Here is a 19,000-nt window from a genome sequence, read left to right as displayed (position 1 = left end):
AGGAGCAGGAGAGAGATCTCTACTCAGTTCACTGTAATGAGTGACACTCACCTGTGAGCCCAGCGATGAGAAGAAACACGAGCATCAGAGGATCCATACGTGTGTGTGTCACTGAGCCCAGACCTGTGCAGAGTGACTCTCACTTCCTCATCCTCTGTACCTTCACTGTTTTTGTCATTTCTATTGTTACACACAGCAGGCAGAGTGAAGGAGGAGTGTACATTTTAAAGAGGAAGTGAGAAAACCACAAGGCTGAATGTTTAGCCCTTCAGAAAGTCTGACCATTATTATTAGTGTGTAGAGAATTAAATCAACTATCAATGCACAGACTCAATTCACAAAATAAAAAATCTGCATGAATAAAGAAGACCATGAATTTCTCTGTTTATCATAGTTATTTATTATTAGTATAATTATCTGGATCCTAATGCTGGAAGCACACAGTGTAAAGTGAGGTAAACCTTCAACAGCACGTCAGTCCACTGCAGGGCACTGGAAGCTGGAGAAATGCCATGTGATAATAATAATAATAATAATCATTGATACTTTATTGATCCCCGTAGGTAAATTGTCTTTATGCCTTCCACAACTTGCTCTTTTTTCATAGGGTAAGTTGTCTACTAAGGGCTGCCACCCATAGCGGCGCCCAGGGAGCTGGGGGTTAAGGGCCTCACTCAAGGACCCACAGGCTGAGGCTGGGTTTGAACCTGCAACCTTCTGATTACAGGCACACAGGCTTAGCCCACAGAGCCACATGCTGCCCCCAATAACCCAGATGGGACTCAAACCCACGATCCGCAGCTCCGGAGGCTGATGCCTTATCCATTAGGCCACTGGGTCAGTGATATCAGTGATCAGAGGAAGGATCAGAGGAAGCCTGCAAACTGCAGAGAGACACAGTCATGGTCACATTCAAAGCCAACACTCAGGAGTGCTGAGATAGCAGGTGTATCAGTCAGATATCTAATATCATGATGAGCTAAAAACACAGAGGGACTTTGAGGAAGCACAGCAAGACCAACAGAAGACATGGGCTCCTGACAGTAAGGCCTCAAGATCCATCATTTTACTGTTGCAGTCCAGTTGCTCTTAGCTGCAATTGCAGCCAAAGAAAAAAAAATGTAAATTTTCAGCTTGCCTACTTTCCTGTGTTAGTCATGTGACTCACAGCAATTTTCTGCAGCTTCACAAGTAAACTGAAATAAACTGTGAGGTATAAAACAGTGATGTCACATCCTGCCTGCCATGTCTGCCTGACCCTCCTGTCTCCTCCCTCACGTGACCATGATGGGCTACACCTGGTGCTTGTTGCCCCTCATTAGTCTATGTATACAAGCACCTGTTTGTCTCACCATTGCTTGTCTGGTGATAAACATCACTTGTCCTGTCAATCCATGTCCTTCTTTGTCCTAACCTTCTCATTCTGATCCCTGCAGTCGTGTTAATTTGCAATCCCTGTGTGTTTACTTTAATTAAACCTCTTTTCTGTTTTGCCAAACACCTGCCATGGAGTCCCGCATGTTGTGACGGAATGATTGAACAATTCAATTCAATTCAATTGTGCAGTACATTTCCCATTACAGTATCTCTAGGCACTTTACATTATCGCTGCCCAAACCCCACAGTGAGGAAGCCAGAGGTAACAGTGGTAAGGAAAATCTCCCTAGAAGACAGAAACTTTTGAGGAACCAGACGCAGAGGTGGAGCCCATCCTCCAGGGGGCCGGCAGAGGACATCAAATGAGCAAGATAACAGGTATCCCTGGGAACCTCCTTCGCTTCACATCTCCACCTGCACACTTTCCACTGACCTCCTACTAGTATTTGAGCTTCACGCACAATGATGGTTGGTAGACAATCCTCTCATCGACCCACTGAGCGAGAGCGACCTCGAGGACCCTGAGGAGTCGCCCGGCGGGTGGATCACCCCACCCATGTGGGGGTCATACTGGGCTCACCTTCACTACGGAGAAGACACCCCCACATTGACCCTCCAGAGCCCCACGTCTCCAAGGTGGGTTGGTTTGACACTCTATCCTCTATCCTAAGTCCCGGTGCAGTCAGCAGTATCTCCTGGGCTGCAGTAGAGGGGCTGGCTGAGTCTCCGTCTCCAACAGAGGGAGATGGGGGACACACTATCTGGATCAGTCACCCAGACTCTTGTCTAATCGGCGTTATTCCGCCTGACGACACTCCTGCTGCGGCTGAGAGGAGAGGAGCCACGCCGTCCTCCTGCTCCTGTCCTGCAGTTCTCTCAGCACCCTGCAGCCTCACTGGCCCTCCGAGCCTCTCAGGTCCTCTCCAGAATCATTGTAGCTCAGAGAATAAAAATACATGCAAGTGAAGCAAATATGTCAGATTTATCTCTGAACTGTTTGATTTCCTTGTTTTTCACTCATGCATGTGCAGAAAGCAGCTAAATCATTAGCATGATGCAGAAAATATTTTTACACTTATTCTGAAAAGCAGAAATGTCGTCATACAGGATGTGAGGGTGAGACTCTGCAGAAACACTGTGCTGTATACAGAGGGTCTGTCCTCAGGCCTTTGGTTCAGCCTTTATTATGTGTTATACAGTTTTCTATAGTGCCACTGTAGTAGGTCCTTTTAATCTCTGCAGATCAGTAGGAAACAAGAGGCCTAATAGGAAGGTGTCTCTGTAAGACAGGGGTGGGGGCCGTCCTGGGGGGGCAAAGTCAGGTGTTGAGCACATTGATTCACTTCACCTGGGCCTTATCAGCCGTCCTGTCAGACTGAGAGCTGTTTGTGTTTCTCTCATCCCCAGACAGACACAGATGCCCAAATTCACAGCTTGTCGTTTCATTACACAGATTATGATTCTCCACATCTTCACTGTTTCTCTGTCTCTGTCTGTGACCAGGACTCCTGGAGTCCAATGAAAACCCACTTTCTCCCCTCCGCTTGGTTTATACAGGTTCTGCACTCTTCTGTTCCGTTTACATGGGGTGTTGCTCCTTCTCAGCAACTGACCACAAACTTTATCGTCATGCTGCCTTTGCACAGCCCACCTGACCAACATCATCACTTACAGCAATGGCTGGCTGTGGCATGTGTGGCTGGGGCTCTACATCAGCAGGAAACTGTCTGCAAGACAATAGACTTCCTTTGCAAGAGAGACAAAGTATAGCAGCACTGAGATACAGTGACTGATAATTAAGTTAGCTGTCCTCATCCTGCACTTTACACTTTTACTTCCTGTTGCTTCCCCCTCTATTGTGACCATGCTGCTCCCCCCCCCCCCCAACACCCAGATCACCCAGTGTTTTCTAGCTGAACCACCCTGCAGCTTCCAGGTAGCTTACTGGCTGGGGGCTGGGGGGTGCTGTTTGGTCTGGGCTGACTTCCTGTTCTGAGAAGCTGGGGGGGGTCAGTGCTGGTGCTGGGTCAGTATCATTCTTACAGTCTTGTTTCAGCTTTTGGCAAAGTTCTCTTAGGATCCCATTCCTGCTGGTTTTCCTGTTACTTTAACTATGCAACTATGCAATTTTGTTCCTAAAGGAAAGTGCATAATATAATTCTGTCATACTTTAATATACTGTACATACTGCTATAATATACTGTAATATACTATACATAATTTAATATACTGTTGTTAGTATGTAATTCACTCCTGCCTTGATCCCTGAGGCACAGAGTTGGAGGCAGAATTCCATGCTATCAGGGTATATGAATGTATACACACACCAGCCACTAACACAAAATAAGACCATTCCTGTATACTGCTGCCACATAGTGGACAGAAAGAAGACTGCAGTCAAGTGTAAAATCATTCTGTCAGGCTGCATTTAACCTCTGCACTACAAACAGGAAGTGTTCAAACCACAATAGGTCACACATTATTCTATACTGTATGTAATGGAAAAAAAATTGTTCACTAAACATCTACCTTTTCTGCTTATTTGTGACTACAGATTACTGTGAGTATTTGATTATACAGCAGAGGTCATTCATTCATTCATCCGTCCTCCAGTTACTTATCCTGTTTCTTCATCTTCATTATAAAATTGTGATTTAGTGCAAGTACTAGTCTCCCATCACGATTTTACTTTATGTTCTGGTGACATGCAGTAATTTTCATTTCCATAGATTGATTGTGGAAGTAATTTACATCGTTTCACCGCCAGAGGGCTGAAATTTTCATTTACCATGTTTACAGTGGATATAAAAAGTTACACACCCCTGTTAAAATGCCAAGCTTTTGTAATGTAAAAAAATGAGGCCAAAATGAATCATCACAAAACTTTTCCCACCTTTAATGTTACCTGTAATCTGCACAATTCAATTGAAAAGCAAACAAATCTGTTAGGGGGGAAACTATAAAAAAATATGCAAGTTGCACAAGTCTGCACTTCCTTAAACTTATACTTTTTTGAAGCACCTTTTGATTTCATTACAGCATACAGTCTTTTTGGGTTCAAACCTGCAGGCAATTAAAGTGATGCTGATTAACCCCAGATGAAGTTCAGCTGTTCTAGCAGGATTTTCCAGACATTTATTCAGTTGCATCCTGCAGCAAAAGCCATGGTTCACATAGAGCTTGCAAAGCATCAAAGGGATCTCATTGTTGAAAGGTATCAGTCAGTAGAAGGGTACAAAAAAATTCCATGGCATTAGATATACCATGGAACACAGGGAATGGGACAGACAGAACCAGGAGGCGAAATAATGAGGGAGGTAGGACAGACAGGGTACACAGGAACTGGGATGGGGCCACCAGATGAGGGAACACAGCTGGGAACAGACCTTGGGGACCAGGGACCTATAAACTGGGAACAGGACACGGGAACTGAGGGACAGAACCAGAGAGAGACCAGTTGGAAACAGGATGTGAGGACTGAGGGACAGGAACAGGAACAAGAGGCCAGGACCAGGAAAGAGAAGGGGAACTGAAAGGGAAAGGAAAGAAAATGAGCCTGATGGGACAACAGGCTCAGGAACCGAGGAGGAAGGGACTGGGTAGTAATAGACTGGGGTCAAAGGGACAGTGGAAGGTTTCCAGAGTGGGGACGAGATACACAAGGATGGGGTGAATGGATCACCACAGGCCTAGATGAAGAATGAGCAGCTGCAATTTAGGAGATGGAGGCAAGTCAAGTGTGTGGATGGAAACCACAGGATGGGAACTGGAGGGCGATGAGGAGACTACAGAATGGGAGCTGGAGGGTGACAGGGGGACTGGAGGGTGACAGGGGGACTGCAGGACGGTAATAGGCAGGAGAGTTGGAAACTGGTCCTGGACGGCTGGCATGAGTGATATGTCCCTGTCTCCCCCTTTGAAAGACAGAGAACCAGCCTGGCCCTGTACTGCTCCCCTGTCTGCACCACAGATGGAACAGGTGCTTGGGGCCTAATCAGCCCAAGCCTCAGGTGGAGGCTGGAGCCTGAAACGTGGGACTCAGGACCAGGTCCAAGGGTTCCCACTCCAAGTCCTCTGGAGCGGTATCCTCCAGGTCCATCCCCACTAGGATGGGGGTGACCTCAGGCCAATATGCAGGACCCAAGGCAAACTCGAGTGGAGCTACAGGGGCAAAGTCAGGATGAGTGGCCTCCTGTCGGCCGGAATCGATAGTTAACAATGAAGTCAGAGGGAAGTTCCCCGAATTCTCTCAGAAACAAAGTGTATGATCCCGGTGGTCTGTGTACTATAAGAATATAGATGGGCAGGTCGGACACCATGTGAATTATCATTGCTTCAAATGTTGTGAAATCCTTGATAATCTTGCGTTCAGTTTTCAACAGTGAGTTAAAATAGCTGCCAGGCCGCCTCCGCGCCCAGAGCCGCGTGGTTTCTGTACAGAACTAAACCCATCAGGTGAGGCTTCAACAAGAGGTACAGTGTCTGTGTGTCTCAGTCAGGTTTCAGTTAAAAAGCACAGGTCTGCACCAGTGTCCAGCACCATGTCATTAACAAAAAGTGATTTACTTCCCAAAGAGCGAATGTTCAATAGTGCACATTTTATGGTGGGTTTATGTTGTGATTCAATCGGTCTTATTAATGGCATTGATATTAAGTTATCCACACAAAAGCCCCCAGTGGAACATTTAGATCTAAGTCTTGGTCTAACAATATCCTTCCTAATCTCACTCAACTGTTCCTAAATAGTTGCCGTGTGACGGAGCACCTGGGTGAAGACCGAACATGATCTAAACGTGGGAGAATAAACAGCCTTTGATTTAAGATGGCAAGGCTGAGGCCTGGGTGCTGCTCTCAGTCAGGCAGGTAATTTACTCGCCATTCTGGGATAACATAAATGATCCTCCCCAATTAGGGTGAAGACCGTCCCGTTTATAAAAACCAGGCTGTTCCCAGAAGAGATCCTAATTTTTATGTATTTATATTTTGAATTTTTCTTTTTTACTCCTACTTTACTTTTTACTTATTTTTTCTTATATTTTTACACAGCCAAATAGGGTGACTCAGAGACTGCATGTGACAAATAAACCTCTTGAATCTTCAATCTAATTATAAATAAAGGCAATGTTTTGAGATGTGCACCAAGTCTCTAAGCAGCGGTTTAGGGAGAGTAGGGTACTCTAGGTTACATCCCCTCTATAGAGAATTGGTAAGTGGGGCATGGGGGAGTGATGGACGATCCATGTTGCAGCTCACAGAAACAACAAGGGACTTTATTGTATCTGAACTCAAAACAAAGAGAAACAAAAGGAAGCATGCGGGGTATAAAGACAGGCAGGTAGAAAACAAGAATGAAAGCAGGGAGAAGCACAGAAGAAAACAATGCAGAACACAGAGAAAGGCAGGGAGTGAGCAGCCGCACGCAGGAACAAATACAATGGCCGACTCGGGAACAGGGTGGGGGCAGGCACTTAAATACACATAATAACGAGGGCTTCCACAAAGGACAGGTGGGGGCTATAACTAAACGAGAGGCTGTGGGCAATGAAGAACAGGTGAGGGTAATCACCATCAATTACACACAAGGGACTAAGGCTACACTGGAGATAAAGGGAACACAGGTGAAATAATTACAAAACTACTGCAGATAACCAGACACAAACAAAAACAAGATCCGATACAGAAATAACCAGAATGCAAGGTAACAATGGGAAAAAAACAAAAACTCAAAATGTCAAACAAAGTGAAGCTGGGCTCTGGAGAGCCTCAAACCCATGGCAGAGAAAATGCTTGGTTTTCTGCTAAACATTCAGCCCATTCAGCCACACAGCAGCCCAGGCAGCAGTGGAACACACTAAGGACCTGTGAAGCATAATAGACCAGGGGAACAGAAAGTGGAATGACCAGCGACACCAGCTGGACAAAGAGGGAAACTGGGACAGGTATTGACAGCTCTGTGTTACATCACTCTCTGACAGGGTCACTGATTGGTGGGATCTGGTAGTGCAACGTGACCTGAAAACCACAAAAATTTTCACTTCTTTTTAATCATTTTAATAACCCCAGAAAATACAAAATGCACAGTAAACCATATCTATATCAATCATTAATTAAATCAGAACAAATAATTAAAAATTTCACTAATGAGTAAATTATTATTAACTACTTATACTACAGTTAGCATAACCATTAATCACCCCCCCTTCCCCCCAAAAAAAGTAATCTCTAACAGGGAGATTTATGCACAAAAAATGGCTATAACATTAACAGATCTACGTATATGAAGACACATTTCATACAAGCACAGCATGACCCTGCTGATACAGCCTTAAGGTTTGTTCATTTTTATGTGCTAAGAGGCTGCACAAAAGATAAACAAGCTTGTATATTTTAACAGAATTTCTTAAGACCCGTGGTTTGTATTGGCTCCTCCCTCTGCTTCTCTCTGATTGGATCCCCTCTTTCTACAGGAGCTCCAGTGCAGCTGAATGGCGATGATGGTGCAGATCAGATAAAACACACCAGTCCCAGCTTTCAGTACAGCATCCAGAACCTGCTCCCACCTGTCAGACATATAATACATCAGTGTGTCTGTCAGTCACACGTATCACATTTACACCTGAAGAACAATGCAGTGAATCTAGAATTATGGCCATCAACAGCAGCACCAATAAGCCCAGTCCTACATACAGAGCCAGCAAGGGATGGCTTCCGTTTTGGAACTGGATCTTATTGCTGCAAAAAACCGGAATCATACACCCCTGATTCCTCTAACGATTCATCAAGAGAGTCTAGCTGCAGATGCCTGTAGAGTGGAGCTCCACCGGAAATACGTCACCTCCACAGGAAACACGTGATCTTTAAGGACGTAAAGTGGAGCTCCGGTTAGGGTTAAGGTTAAGGTCAGGGTCTATTCGGTGTAACACAGAGTTGAGGTCACGTGTTTCCTGTGGAGCTCCACTCTACAGGCGTCTGCAGCTGGACCCTCTCCGATTCATACGGACTTTTTGAGTCGCGCAAAATGACGCCGCGACCTGAAATCCACATGATGAAGCACAGGAAACGGTCCAGGGCATGGCTGCACTTTACAAAGGACGACCATTGTGCAGTGTGCAGCCAATGCAAAGCCGATGTCACCTCTAAGGGTGGTAACACTAGTATATATAACACTAGTATATATAACACTAGTATATATAACACTAGTATATATAACACTAGCTTAAGCATTTAAGCCGCCAACACGGCATTACATTTAAAGATCGGCATGTGTTCCCCTCTCTGCCGAGCGCAAGCTCCGTGGTCTCCATAGTCACGGGTAACTTTAACTACGGTGCCTTAACCTACAGGCACCTTTTCTGAAACATCGATAAGAAGAATCAATGATGGCACCGATATCAATAATTTCTTAACGATTCCAAACTCCTAGAGCCAGCTGGACCAAGGAGCTGAATAAGATTGTGAGTTTGAACAGTAAAGTCTGACATGCTTTACAGCAATACGATTCAGTCACATCTGTACTATTACACAAGCTGCATGTGAGGAACAGGAGACATTAACAATGAATATAAAAATAGCTAGAGTGTTTTACTATGGTTATTTAAAAACATGGTATATTATTTTGTAAAATCAATCCATCCACCCATCTTCCAAACTGGCCTGCAGCCTTTCCCCAGCAGCATAGGGCACAAAGCAGGAGCTCAACCTGGATGTGATGCCATCACAGGGAAATTATAATTAAGGAATAAAAGAAAAACAATGTTCCCATAAAGTAAGAGAAGTTTCCCATCACTGTGTGATCAGGCAGACGCTCATAGCTGGACACCACACTGCTGTAAGTGCTGCTGGATGCTTACCTCTGTTTTTCATTATTCCCTCCTTCTTCATCATCTGCCAAGAATGGACAGCAGTGGAAACAAGAGAAAGGATTGTTACATAAAATATAAACGTCCCTGTTCCTGGGGGCCACTACAGATTTTGGGCCCCTGAAAGCATATCAGATTGGGCCCCCAGCCCAGACCAATACGATTATGTTCCTAATGTCTTAGAGGCCTGTCACTTAGGGGTCCAAGAAATTATCTTAACTCCCCCCCCCCTTTTTACAGCACCTCTGCCCTGATCTGTCAGCCAGTACAGACTGTGAAAGGTCATTTCTAAAACTGAAAAAGAATAACCAGAAATATTCAGTAAAATATCTGTTTGGATGCAGAATAATAAATTAGGATTGTGACCAAAGTGTCCACATCCCAGGGCCCTAATAGTGGGCAGGTGAGATAAATAATGTTATTAATAAATCATAATGTATTTATGATGGAACTGGGTCAGATATTACAGAGTGTAACTGTAACATTGGCCTTTGCTGCAGTTAGAAACTACCTGCAGACAATCACCCAGTCTGTACACCTTTAGTAACAATTAATCCCTACAAATGTCAGAAATATGAAGGGAATAAAGTTTTTGATGTATGTCGGTAAAAACCTACATGTAACGTTTTCCGAACATTGCACACATGATAAATGGCTGTAAGATGAATATGTCTGTCTGTCTGTTTCCTGTAAGCTGATGCCTGTGATGTTTTATGAAAGACATCTGACTGGGTGTCTGACTGAGAAAATAGTCAGATCTGTAATATTTGTCATATTATACAAATGTGTCATAAACTAGAAATATGTGAATCCTGAGGCCTCTGTACAGCTGCCAGGTGTAACATGCAGATCAGACACTCATGTATTTAATAAAGAGCAGAACCTGTATCTGATGAGGTCATCAGGCTGTATTATGGGATGTCTCCCTTAGAGGTAATGCTGATATGTAAGTTAATCTTTCTGTACATTCATAGAGACACATGAAATTAATGCCATCAAACATCAGTAACTGGCAGTAAATTATATTTTAAAATGTTGATATTGAATGTATTTTCTCCTGTGTTTGTGTTTATGTCCTTCCTTTCTGTCTGCATGATATTTGACATACTGTGCATCTCATCATCTTATCTTACCCTCAGTGACTGACAGGTAAACCCGTGTTCCCACAGCTGAACCTCTGCTGATCTCCACACCACACCAGTAGGTACCAGAGTCCCCATCTGTCAGATTGTTCATGGTCACATTGAAGACTCGCTGGTCAGGATCATCTCTGATTGGCACATCACCCTTTGTCTGTAGAGAGTCAGTACGTACTATGGTAATACATGAACTCCAGTCACTCCCTCTGCACCAGTATTTCACCTGCTGTTGATATATGTTGTTATAGAAACATGGGATGGTGACAGATCCTCCTCTCTGTACAGTCACCATGTTCAGTGTGGACACACCTGCAGGGACAGTATGAAAATTACGCAGCTGATTAACTCTCACTCCCTCTTACACCATTTATACACATATTAACACAGAGTCAGTACCAGTCTACTGTAGGTTACACTGCTTCAATTTGCAGCATATTAAAATTTCTTTAATTAAATGTTCTATTTACTCTGTATTTGCAAAAACAAAACAGTGTAATGAAACATTAACTGATTATTCAGAATAAAATTACCTCTAAAAACCTGCTTTTCCGGACTATTGTCATTTATTTTCATGTAAAGGTCAAGCATCAGCAACAGAGTCAAACTGACTCTCGATGATGATGATGATGATGAAAACCCTTTATTGCTGTTTCAATATACCATGTCACTAGTTACGAGTACCAGCGAAAAAACTGGCCATCAACCCGACCATATATATACACAAACATCACAGTAGGGGGTAGACCGGTCGGGAGACAGGGGAAGAGAGAAGAAAAGAAACAGAATAACATGAGGAGAGAGGAGGAGAATAATAAAAAAAACAGCCCCCAGACTGTACTCCAGTGGGGAGGACATTGTGGGAACCGAAAAAAACACCTCAGCAACATAAGCACATGATCACTACACCTTACAACATAAAAATGACACGACTCGCAACGGGTGAGGGAAAAGGGGTGGTGGAGGTAGTCCAGCAGAGACAGACAGCCATCCGGTCCTGCAGCCATGTAGGCGCTGGTCAACAGACAGTTGACAGTGTCTGTTCACGCTGGGGGTATGAAGCGGCGAAGGCGTTGGATGGGGGGAGGGTGCGGTAAGTCCTTGGGATCGGGGGAGAGGAATGCAAGAGAGTCTCACTGCCTTGTTCTTCTGGGGGAGTTGTTAGTTCAGCAGCGGCCTTGGCCGAGGCCAGTGCTGATTGGGGGGAGCCAAAACCTGATATAATAGGGTTGTTTGGGTTTCCGTACGAGAAGCTGTAATTTCCAGCTCCACTAATGTCCACGCTGGTCTCTGCCATCCAATAAGTTTTGCAAAGCTGTGAGCTTCTCCATGATGTTATCCAGTTTCACAGTCTGAGTGCTAACAGCTCTGCCCACTCCATCAATCATTCCGGCCAGCCTAGTGGGGCTTTGAGCGGCTGTCACCGTCTTCTTCAATCTTTGATAAACCAGGGCAATGCCTAATCCAATCAGCATAATACCTGTAATCATAGTTCCGAATAGGTAGATGTCTTCAATGTCCTCCACGGAAAGAGCTGCCAGGCACACGACCCTCCATCGCTCCCATCCGCCCATCGTGTAGCCAGCAGCATACGTTCCTGCCGGACAGTTAGGTTCCCCCGAACCTAGGCTTCTCGTCGAGAAGATGGTGTCAATTGCGTTGAGAGACCAGCTGATCAAATCCATCGTTTTTCGTAATTTGGAGAGCAGGGCTGAGAGAGTCTCTCAAGTATAAGACAGTAGACTAGACGAGACGAGAGGAGCGAAGCAGGGAAGATAAGGGGAGGGAGAGGGAGAGAAGTGCGACCGCCTCCGCTGAGAGCCAAACGAGACTCTCCTTATGCTTGCACTCACCTAACTGTCTGCACTGCCTCTAATTTCCTCTACTTTAGCTAATTGCAGGGCGGCATGATAGTGCAGTGGTTAGCACTGTTGCCTCACACCCCTGGGACCCGGGTTCGAGTCTCCGCCTGGGTCACATGTGTGCGGAGTTTGCATGTTCTCCCCATGTCATTGTGGGGTTTCCTCCGGGTACTCCGGTTTCCCCCCACAGTCCCCCCACACAATTAGCTAAAGTAGAGGCTAATTGGAGTTACTAAATTACCCGTAGGTGTGCATGCGTGAGTGACTGGTGTGTGAGTGTGCCCTGCGATGGGCTGGCCCCCCATCCTGGGTTGTTCCCTGCCTCGTGCCCATTGCTTCCGGGATGGGCTCTGGACCCCCCGCGACCCAGTAGGATAAGCGGTTTGGAAAATGGATGGATGGCTAATTGCACTTTCCTCTACCCTTCCTGGAGTGTGCTGCACTGACTCGCACCCAGCTCTGCACCTCACACTATAGGTCTATCTGGGAGTGAGCAGTTAGCTAGAGCTAGACGATACAAATGTACTTTTTATCCATGATGATACGTTTTCATCAGCTTCAGGTCTGCAGTGTGCTGCCTGGAGACCTCATAATATCAAGATATTCTGTTGTCTCTACTACCTGTAGTGTCTTTTCCTGCCTGCTTGCTCGTCTATCTGAGGTGTCTCTCCTGCATGCCATGCTGCTGTACCACTGTTCCTCCTGCCATCAGAAGCAGTACCAGCACCTGCCTGCCTCCCGCTTTAATACTCAAATGTGAAAATTTGGTCTGTGTGAATTGAGACTTTGTCATCCTGCTCATTTGACTTCCTCTGCCGCCCCTGGAGGATGGGCTCCCCCTTTGAGGCTGGTTCCTCCCAAGGCTTCTTCCTTCTAGGGAGATTTTCCTTGCCACTGTTGGCTCTGACTTGATCACTGGGGCATTGGACTTTGAGCAGGGATAATGTAGGCGATGCAATCTTGCGGAAATGCAATATACAGATAAAATGGAATTCAACTGAATTAACACTTTATACATCCCAGTGGAGAAAATATCCTTGCCACTGTCCCCTCTGGCTTGCTCACTGAGGGCTTTGGGTGGGGATAATTACAATTTTATTTATCTTTTTTTAACCACAAAATCCCATTGAGATCAAAATCTGTTTTACAAGAGAGAACTGGAGACGGTAGCAGAAATATGGATGTAAAAACTGCCGCTCCAGTGTGGTAATTAGGGCCCCACAGTCCTCCTGCTCTCAAGGAGAGAAGCGTCAGCTCCCCCCCCCAGCAACATTGCCAGGTGACCCGCTGTTTGCTGGGGGATCAGACACTGAGCTTGAACTATGTACAAGGTTGGCACCAGCCCAATATGCTGCTCTGCCCTGTGGTACCTACTGCGCTATAATATATCCATGTATATGCATATTTCAAATAAATTAACGTGTTAAAACTACATGATAGTTATTCTTTTTAATTTTCTTCTCTTATTTCGGATTTTTTTACTTGACGTGTTCATTTATTTTGCACAGAGGGCTTGTGAATATGAACCTTGTGTTCATTCCCAGTAATATGTGAAACAGCGCCCCCTGGAGTCACACATTATGACAGCCACAAAATACGGTGTAACACTGGCATTGATAAAGGAAGTGATAAGCTCAGAGGCGAACGATTCTGACGCTTTGGAAAATTTGGAACCGGTTCTCAATTCCCATCCCTAGTACCAGGTCCATTAAGTCCCTTTACTTTCCAAGATATAAACTTCACAGGATGGCCTCCTATAGCAACAGCCATGTTAGCCATAATAAAAGACATTCACAGCCTGTGACCCAAAACAGCAGAAGGGTACAGGCTGCATGTGAGCACATGCAATGTAAAATAAGTTTGGTCCCTTCATAACACTAAAAAGGAGACGCTGCCATGGTAACACCCAGAACATTCCCCCCCATCTCTTTATAAGAACAAGAAAGAACATTTAACACCTAAAGCTGTATCTTCTTCCCAACTGAGGTAAATCGTAGCCATTGCATAACGAAAAACTCATATGATTCCTCATACAAATAAAACTTGAAAACAATGAAACTGAGGACGACTCGCTTCCTTGAAATTCCCGTGTTCATCTGTTCCACCTTTAGGGTTTTTCCAGGCCAAAGATGACAAAGGTCAAGCAAACCATTAAAAACTATGGCAGCTCACTTCATGCTCAAGCCGGAAGTCCCCAGTGAAGTTTTAAAATATTGAAATAGAATATTTTCTAAAATATTTTGTCCTTCCTTTCTGCCTGAATGACATGTTACATACTGAGCATCTCACTGGCTACAGTCTGCAGTACAGACATCTTACCCTCAGTGACTGACAGGTAAACCTGTGTTCCCACAGCTGAACCTCTGCTGATCTCCACACCACACCAGTAGGAACCAGAGTCCACAGCTGTCAGATTGTTCATGGTCACATTGAAGACTCGCTGGTCAGGATCATCTCTGATTGACACTTCACCGCTTTTCTTTTGAGAGTCAGTACGTACTATGGGAGTACATGAACTGCAGTCACTCCCATTGCACCAGTATTTCTGATGCTGTTGATACATGTTGTCATAGGAACATGGGATGGTGACAGATCCTCCTCTCTGTACAGACACCGTGTTCAGTGTGGACACACCTGCAGGGACAGAATGAAAATTACCCAGCTGATTAACTCTCACTCCCTCTTACACAATTTATACACATATTAATAAAGAGTCAGTACCAGTCCACTGTAGGTTACAGTACTTCAATTTGCAGAACATTAAAATTTGTTTTAAATAAATGTTCAAATTACTATCACTGTATTTGCATAAACAAAACAGTGTAATAAATGAATAACTCATTATTCAGAATAAAATTATCTGGAAAAACCTGCTTTGTGGAGTTATTCTCATTTAATTTTTCATATATAGGTTAAGCATCAGCAGCAGAGTCACTGCGATGCCCTTTTATGGTATGTTAAAACATATTTATGCTTTTCTATGGAATTTATGCATTTATTTAAAATTCACTTAACATTTAACCAAAGAATATCAACCTCCTGAAACAGCCCATTTACTGTTATTCCTCCCAGGTCTCATTCATGGTGTCCCTCTTATATACAGTATCTCACAAAAGTGAATGCACCCCTCACATTCTTGTAAATATTTTGTTATATCTTTTCATGGGACAACACTGAAGATATGACACTTTGATACAATGTAAAGTAGTCATTGTACAGCTTGTAGTGTTAATTTGCTGTCCCCTAAACACACAGCTATTAATGTCTAAACTGCTGGTAACAAAAGTGAGTACAACCCTAAGTGAAAATGTCCAAATTGTGCCCAATTAGCCATTTTCCCTCCCCGGTGTCATGTGACTCATTAGTGTTACAAGGTCTCAGGTGTGAATGGGGAGCAGGTGTGTTAAACTTGGTGTTATCGCTCTCACACTCTCTCATACTGCTCACTGGAAATTCACCTCATGGCAAAGAACTCTGAGGATCTGAGAAAAAGAATTGTTGCTCTACATAAAGATGGCCTAGGCCATAAGAAGACTGCCAACACCTTGAAGCTGAGCTGCAGCATAGTGGTCAAAACCATACAGGACAGCTTGCACTCAGAACAGGCCTCGTCATGGTCAACCAAAGAAGCTGAGTGCACATGCTGAGCGTCTTATCCAGAGGTTGTATTTTAAAAACAGACGAATGAGTGCTGTCAGTATTGCTGCAGAGGTTGAAGGGCTGGGGGGGTCAGCCTGTCAGTGCTCAGACCATACGCTGCATACTGTATAAATTGGTCTGAATTATTGCTGATCAGGAAAATTATCCAGCTGATTAACTCTCACTCCCTCTTACACCATCTATACACATATTAACACAGAGTCAGTACCAGTCTACTGTAGGTTACAGTACCTCACAATATAAATATTTGTTTTGATTATTTGCTGTATTTACAATCAATGTATTTGTAAAAGTTAAATAGTGTGATAAATTATCTGATTACTTAGTATAAAATTAGGCTGCAAAAACCTCCTTTGCTGGTTTACAGTTAAATTAATATAAATAGGTCAAACTTCACAGAGCCAAACTGATGTCCTTTCACAGTATGTTTATTTACAGATTTATGTTTTTCATTAAAATTAATGAATTTATTGCAAAACCAAAGAACATTTATTAACATATTACATATCACATTTGACCCCCTGAAGTAGCCCATTTATACTGACACTGTTACTTCTCCCAGGTCTCATTTGAGGTATTGATCAAAACTAAAATTCAGTCCCTCTTATATGCTGAAATATTTTCTCCTTTGTTTGTGTTAATGTCCTTCCTTTAAGTTTGAATGACATGTTACATACTGTGCATCTCATTGGCTACAGTCTGCAGTACAGACATCTTACCCGCAGTGACTGACAGGGAAACCCGTGATCCCACAGCTGCACCTCCGCTGATCTCCACACCACACCAGTAGGAACCAGAGTCCCCAGCTGTCAGATTGTTCATGATCACAGTGAAGACTCGTTGGTCAGGATCATCTCTGATTGACACTTTAACCTTTGTCTGTGGAGAGTCACTGCGTACTATGGGAGTACATGAACTCCAGTCACTCCCATTGCACCAGTATTTCACATGTTGTTGATATATTTTGTCATAGAAACATGGGATGGTGACAGATCCTCCTCTCTGTACAGTCACCGATCCCACTGAGGAAACACTGTCAGCACCTGTGGGGAAAACAACCAACTGAATTCACATTTTCAGCATCACAGTGTCTCTGGTTAATATATATTATCAGTTTGTGTAACACTTGTACCAGGAGTCATGGCACAGAGAGATGGGTTTAAGAGGACAGTGAGGAAACAGCAAGACTGTCATTTTGCCATAAGAACAAGGGAAAGACACAGGAAAACAAAGCAGGTGTGTTCTAGGGGAGGGTCACTAAGTTATCATCCCCATCAGGGGAACATAGCCATGGTCCACATCATTTACTGACCAGGGATGGGGGGGGGGAGGGGGGGCTAAACAAAATTGCGTTTCAGTCCAGAATTTGCCATTTAGGCAGCCCTGTTGTATGGTCTTTTAGAGGAAAAGCAGGACCTTAAGTCACAGGACAGGATGCTAGTCTGTAACAAAGAAAGTGGAACACCCAGGACAGGATGCCAGTCTGTCACAAAGGCAGGGGAACACCCAGGACAGGATGCCAGTCTGTCATAAAAGCAGGGGAACACCCAGGACAGGATGCCAGTCTGTCACAAAGGCAGGGAACACCCAGGACAGCATGCCAGTCTGTCACAAAGGCAGGGGAACACCCAGGACAGGATGCCAGTCTGTCACAAAAACAGGGGAACACCCAGGACAGGATGCCAGTCTGTCACAAAGGCAGGGGAACACCCAGGACAGGATGCCAGTCTGTCACAAAGGCAGGGGAAGACCCAGGACAGGATGCCAGTCTGTCACAAAGGCAGGGGAAGACCCAGGACAGGATGCCAGTCTGTCACAAAGACAGGGGAACACCCAGGACAGGATGCCAGTCTGTCACAAATGCAGGGGAACACCCAGGACAGGATGCCAGTCTGTCACAAAGGCAGGGAAACACCCAGGACAGGATGCCAGTCTGTCACAAAGGAAGGGGAACACCCAGGACAGGATGCCAGTTTGTCACAAAGGCAGGGGAACACCCAGGACAATATGCCAGTCTGTCACAAAGGCAGGGGAACACCCAGGACAGGACGCCAGTCTGTCACAAAGGCAGGGGAACACCCAGGACAGGATGCCAATCTGTCACAGGGCAAACACTCACACACAGTCACTATGGGCACTTTTAGAGGCACCACTTCACCTAGACCATGTGACTTTAGATATGAAAAGACCAATTTATTCTTTCAGTATCACACAGGGTGCGGTGACATAAATTTCGTCATCAAGGGATTACGCCAGATATCTGTTGATGATGCATGTTTAGCCCAGATTTTTCGTTTGGTGGAGGTCATGCATATTGGTGCATGTCGACTGCGCTTGTGTAAGATAACTGTGATCGAGAGCGGGTACTTGTCTCTAGTCACTATTTTATTTTACGTTCCCCAGCGCCCGCATACAATGATCTACAGTACCTTTCATTTTCATAGACTGACTGCAAAAGTATTTATACTGTTTCACCACCAGAGGGCTCACATTCTCATTTACTACGTTGACACACAGTGTCCATAGCTTTGCTGCCCTCGTGTGGCCGTGAACTGTAATTTCAGCCTGTGCTTTTCTTGAAAGTACTCAAGGTAGTAAAAGCTATTTCTCCATTAGACTGACAATATTTTCATTAGTCATGAAATATCAAATATCATCTTAGATAAATCCAAGACATTTCTCTGGTAAACTGTAGGTTATGCATGAAAATCAGGTGACAAACCAAAAAAATGTATATAATGTCAGTTTCGAATTCAAGCAGGCTTTTTAAACATTGATAGCGATAACATGCATTGATGCCAAGAGCTATAGAATGGATAATATATTAATTATTTTGCTGATACTAGAACAATAATATTTGTATAGATATTTTTAAAAAAAGACGTTTTATTTGCCATATTCTACAACTGCATTGGAAAGCTCACTTGTTCAGACATAGTATACAAAGAATGACAAACAGCACCCAAATAAATATTAACAGACAATTGAACGACATGCAGAACTGCAGAGAAATACCCTTGTGATACATTTATCATTATAATTCACAAACTCCACAGATGCAAACATCTAAAGTCAAAATTTGTGACGCTGTGAAATATCCTATGAG

The 19,000-nt window shown here is 44.2% G+C and overlaps 2 protein-coding genes across 2 annotated transcripts in view; both read right to left on the bottom strand.

The window, feature by feature from the left end:
• LOC125739853 (polymeric immunoglobulin receptor-like) overlaps window positions 1–519 on the bottom strand; it is a 187,209-nt gene extending 186,690 nt beyond the window's left edge. Inside the window, exon 1 of the mRNA XM_049010372.1 lies at window positions 462–519. The gene's annotated coding sequence lies outside the window, so the exon portion shown is untranslated. The remainder of the gene's footprint in view (window positions 1–461) is intronic.
• LOC125739920 (uncharacterized) overlaps window positions 1–19,000 on the bottom strand; it is a 645,903-nt gene that overhangs the window by 44,815 nt on the left and 582,088 nt on the right. The gene's annotated exons all lie outside the window — the stretch shown is intronic.

Source organism: Brienomyrus brachyistius, chromosome 4 (assembly GCF_023856365.1).
Source record: "Brienomyrus brachyistius isolate T26 chromosome 4, BBRACH_0.4, whole genome shotgun sequence".
In the NCBI taxonomy this organism is placed as follows: domain Eukaryota; kingdom Metazoa; phylum Chordata; class Actinopteri; order Osteoglossiformes; family Mormyridae; genus Brienomyrus; species Brienomyrus brachyistius.
The sequence above is the reverse complement of the archived record's forward strand: the minus strand, read 5'-3'. Positions and strand labels throughout refer to the sequence as shown.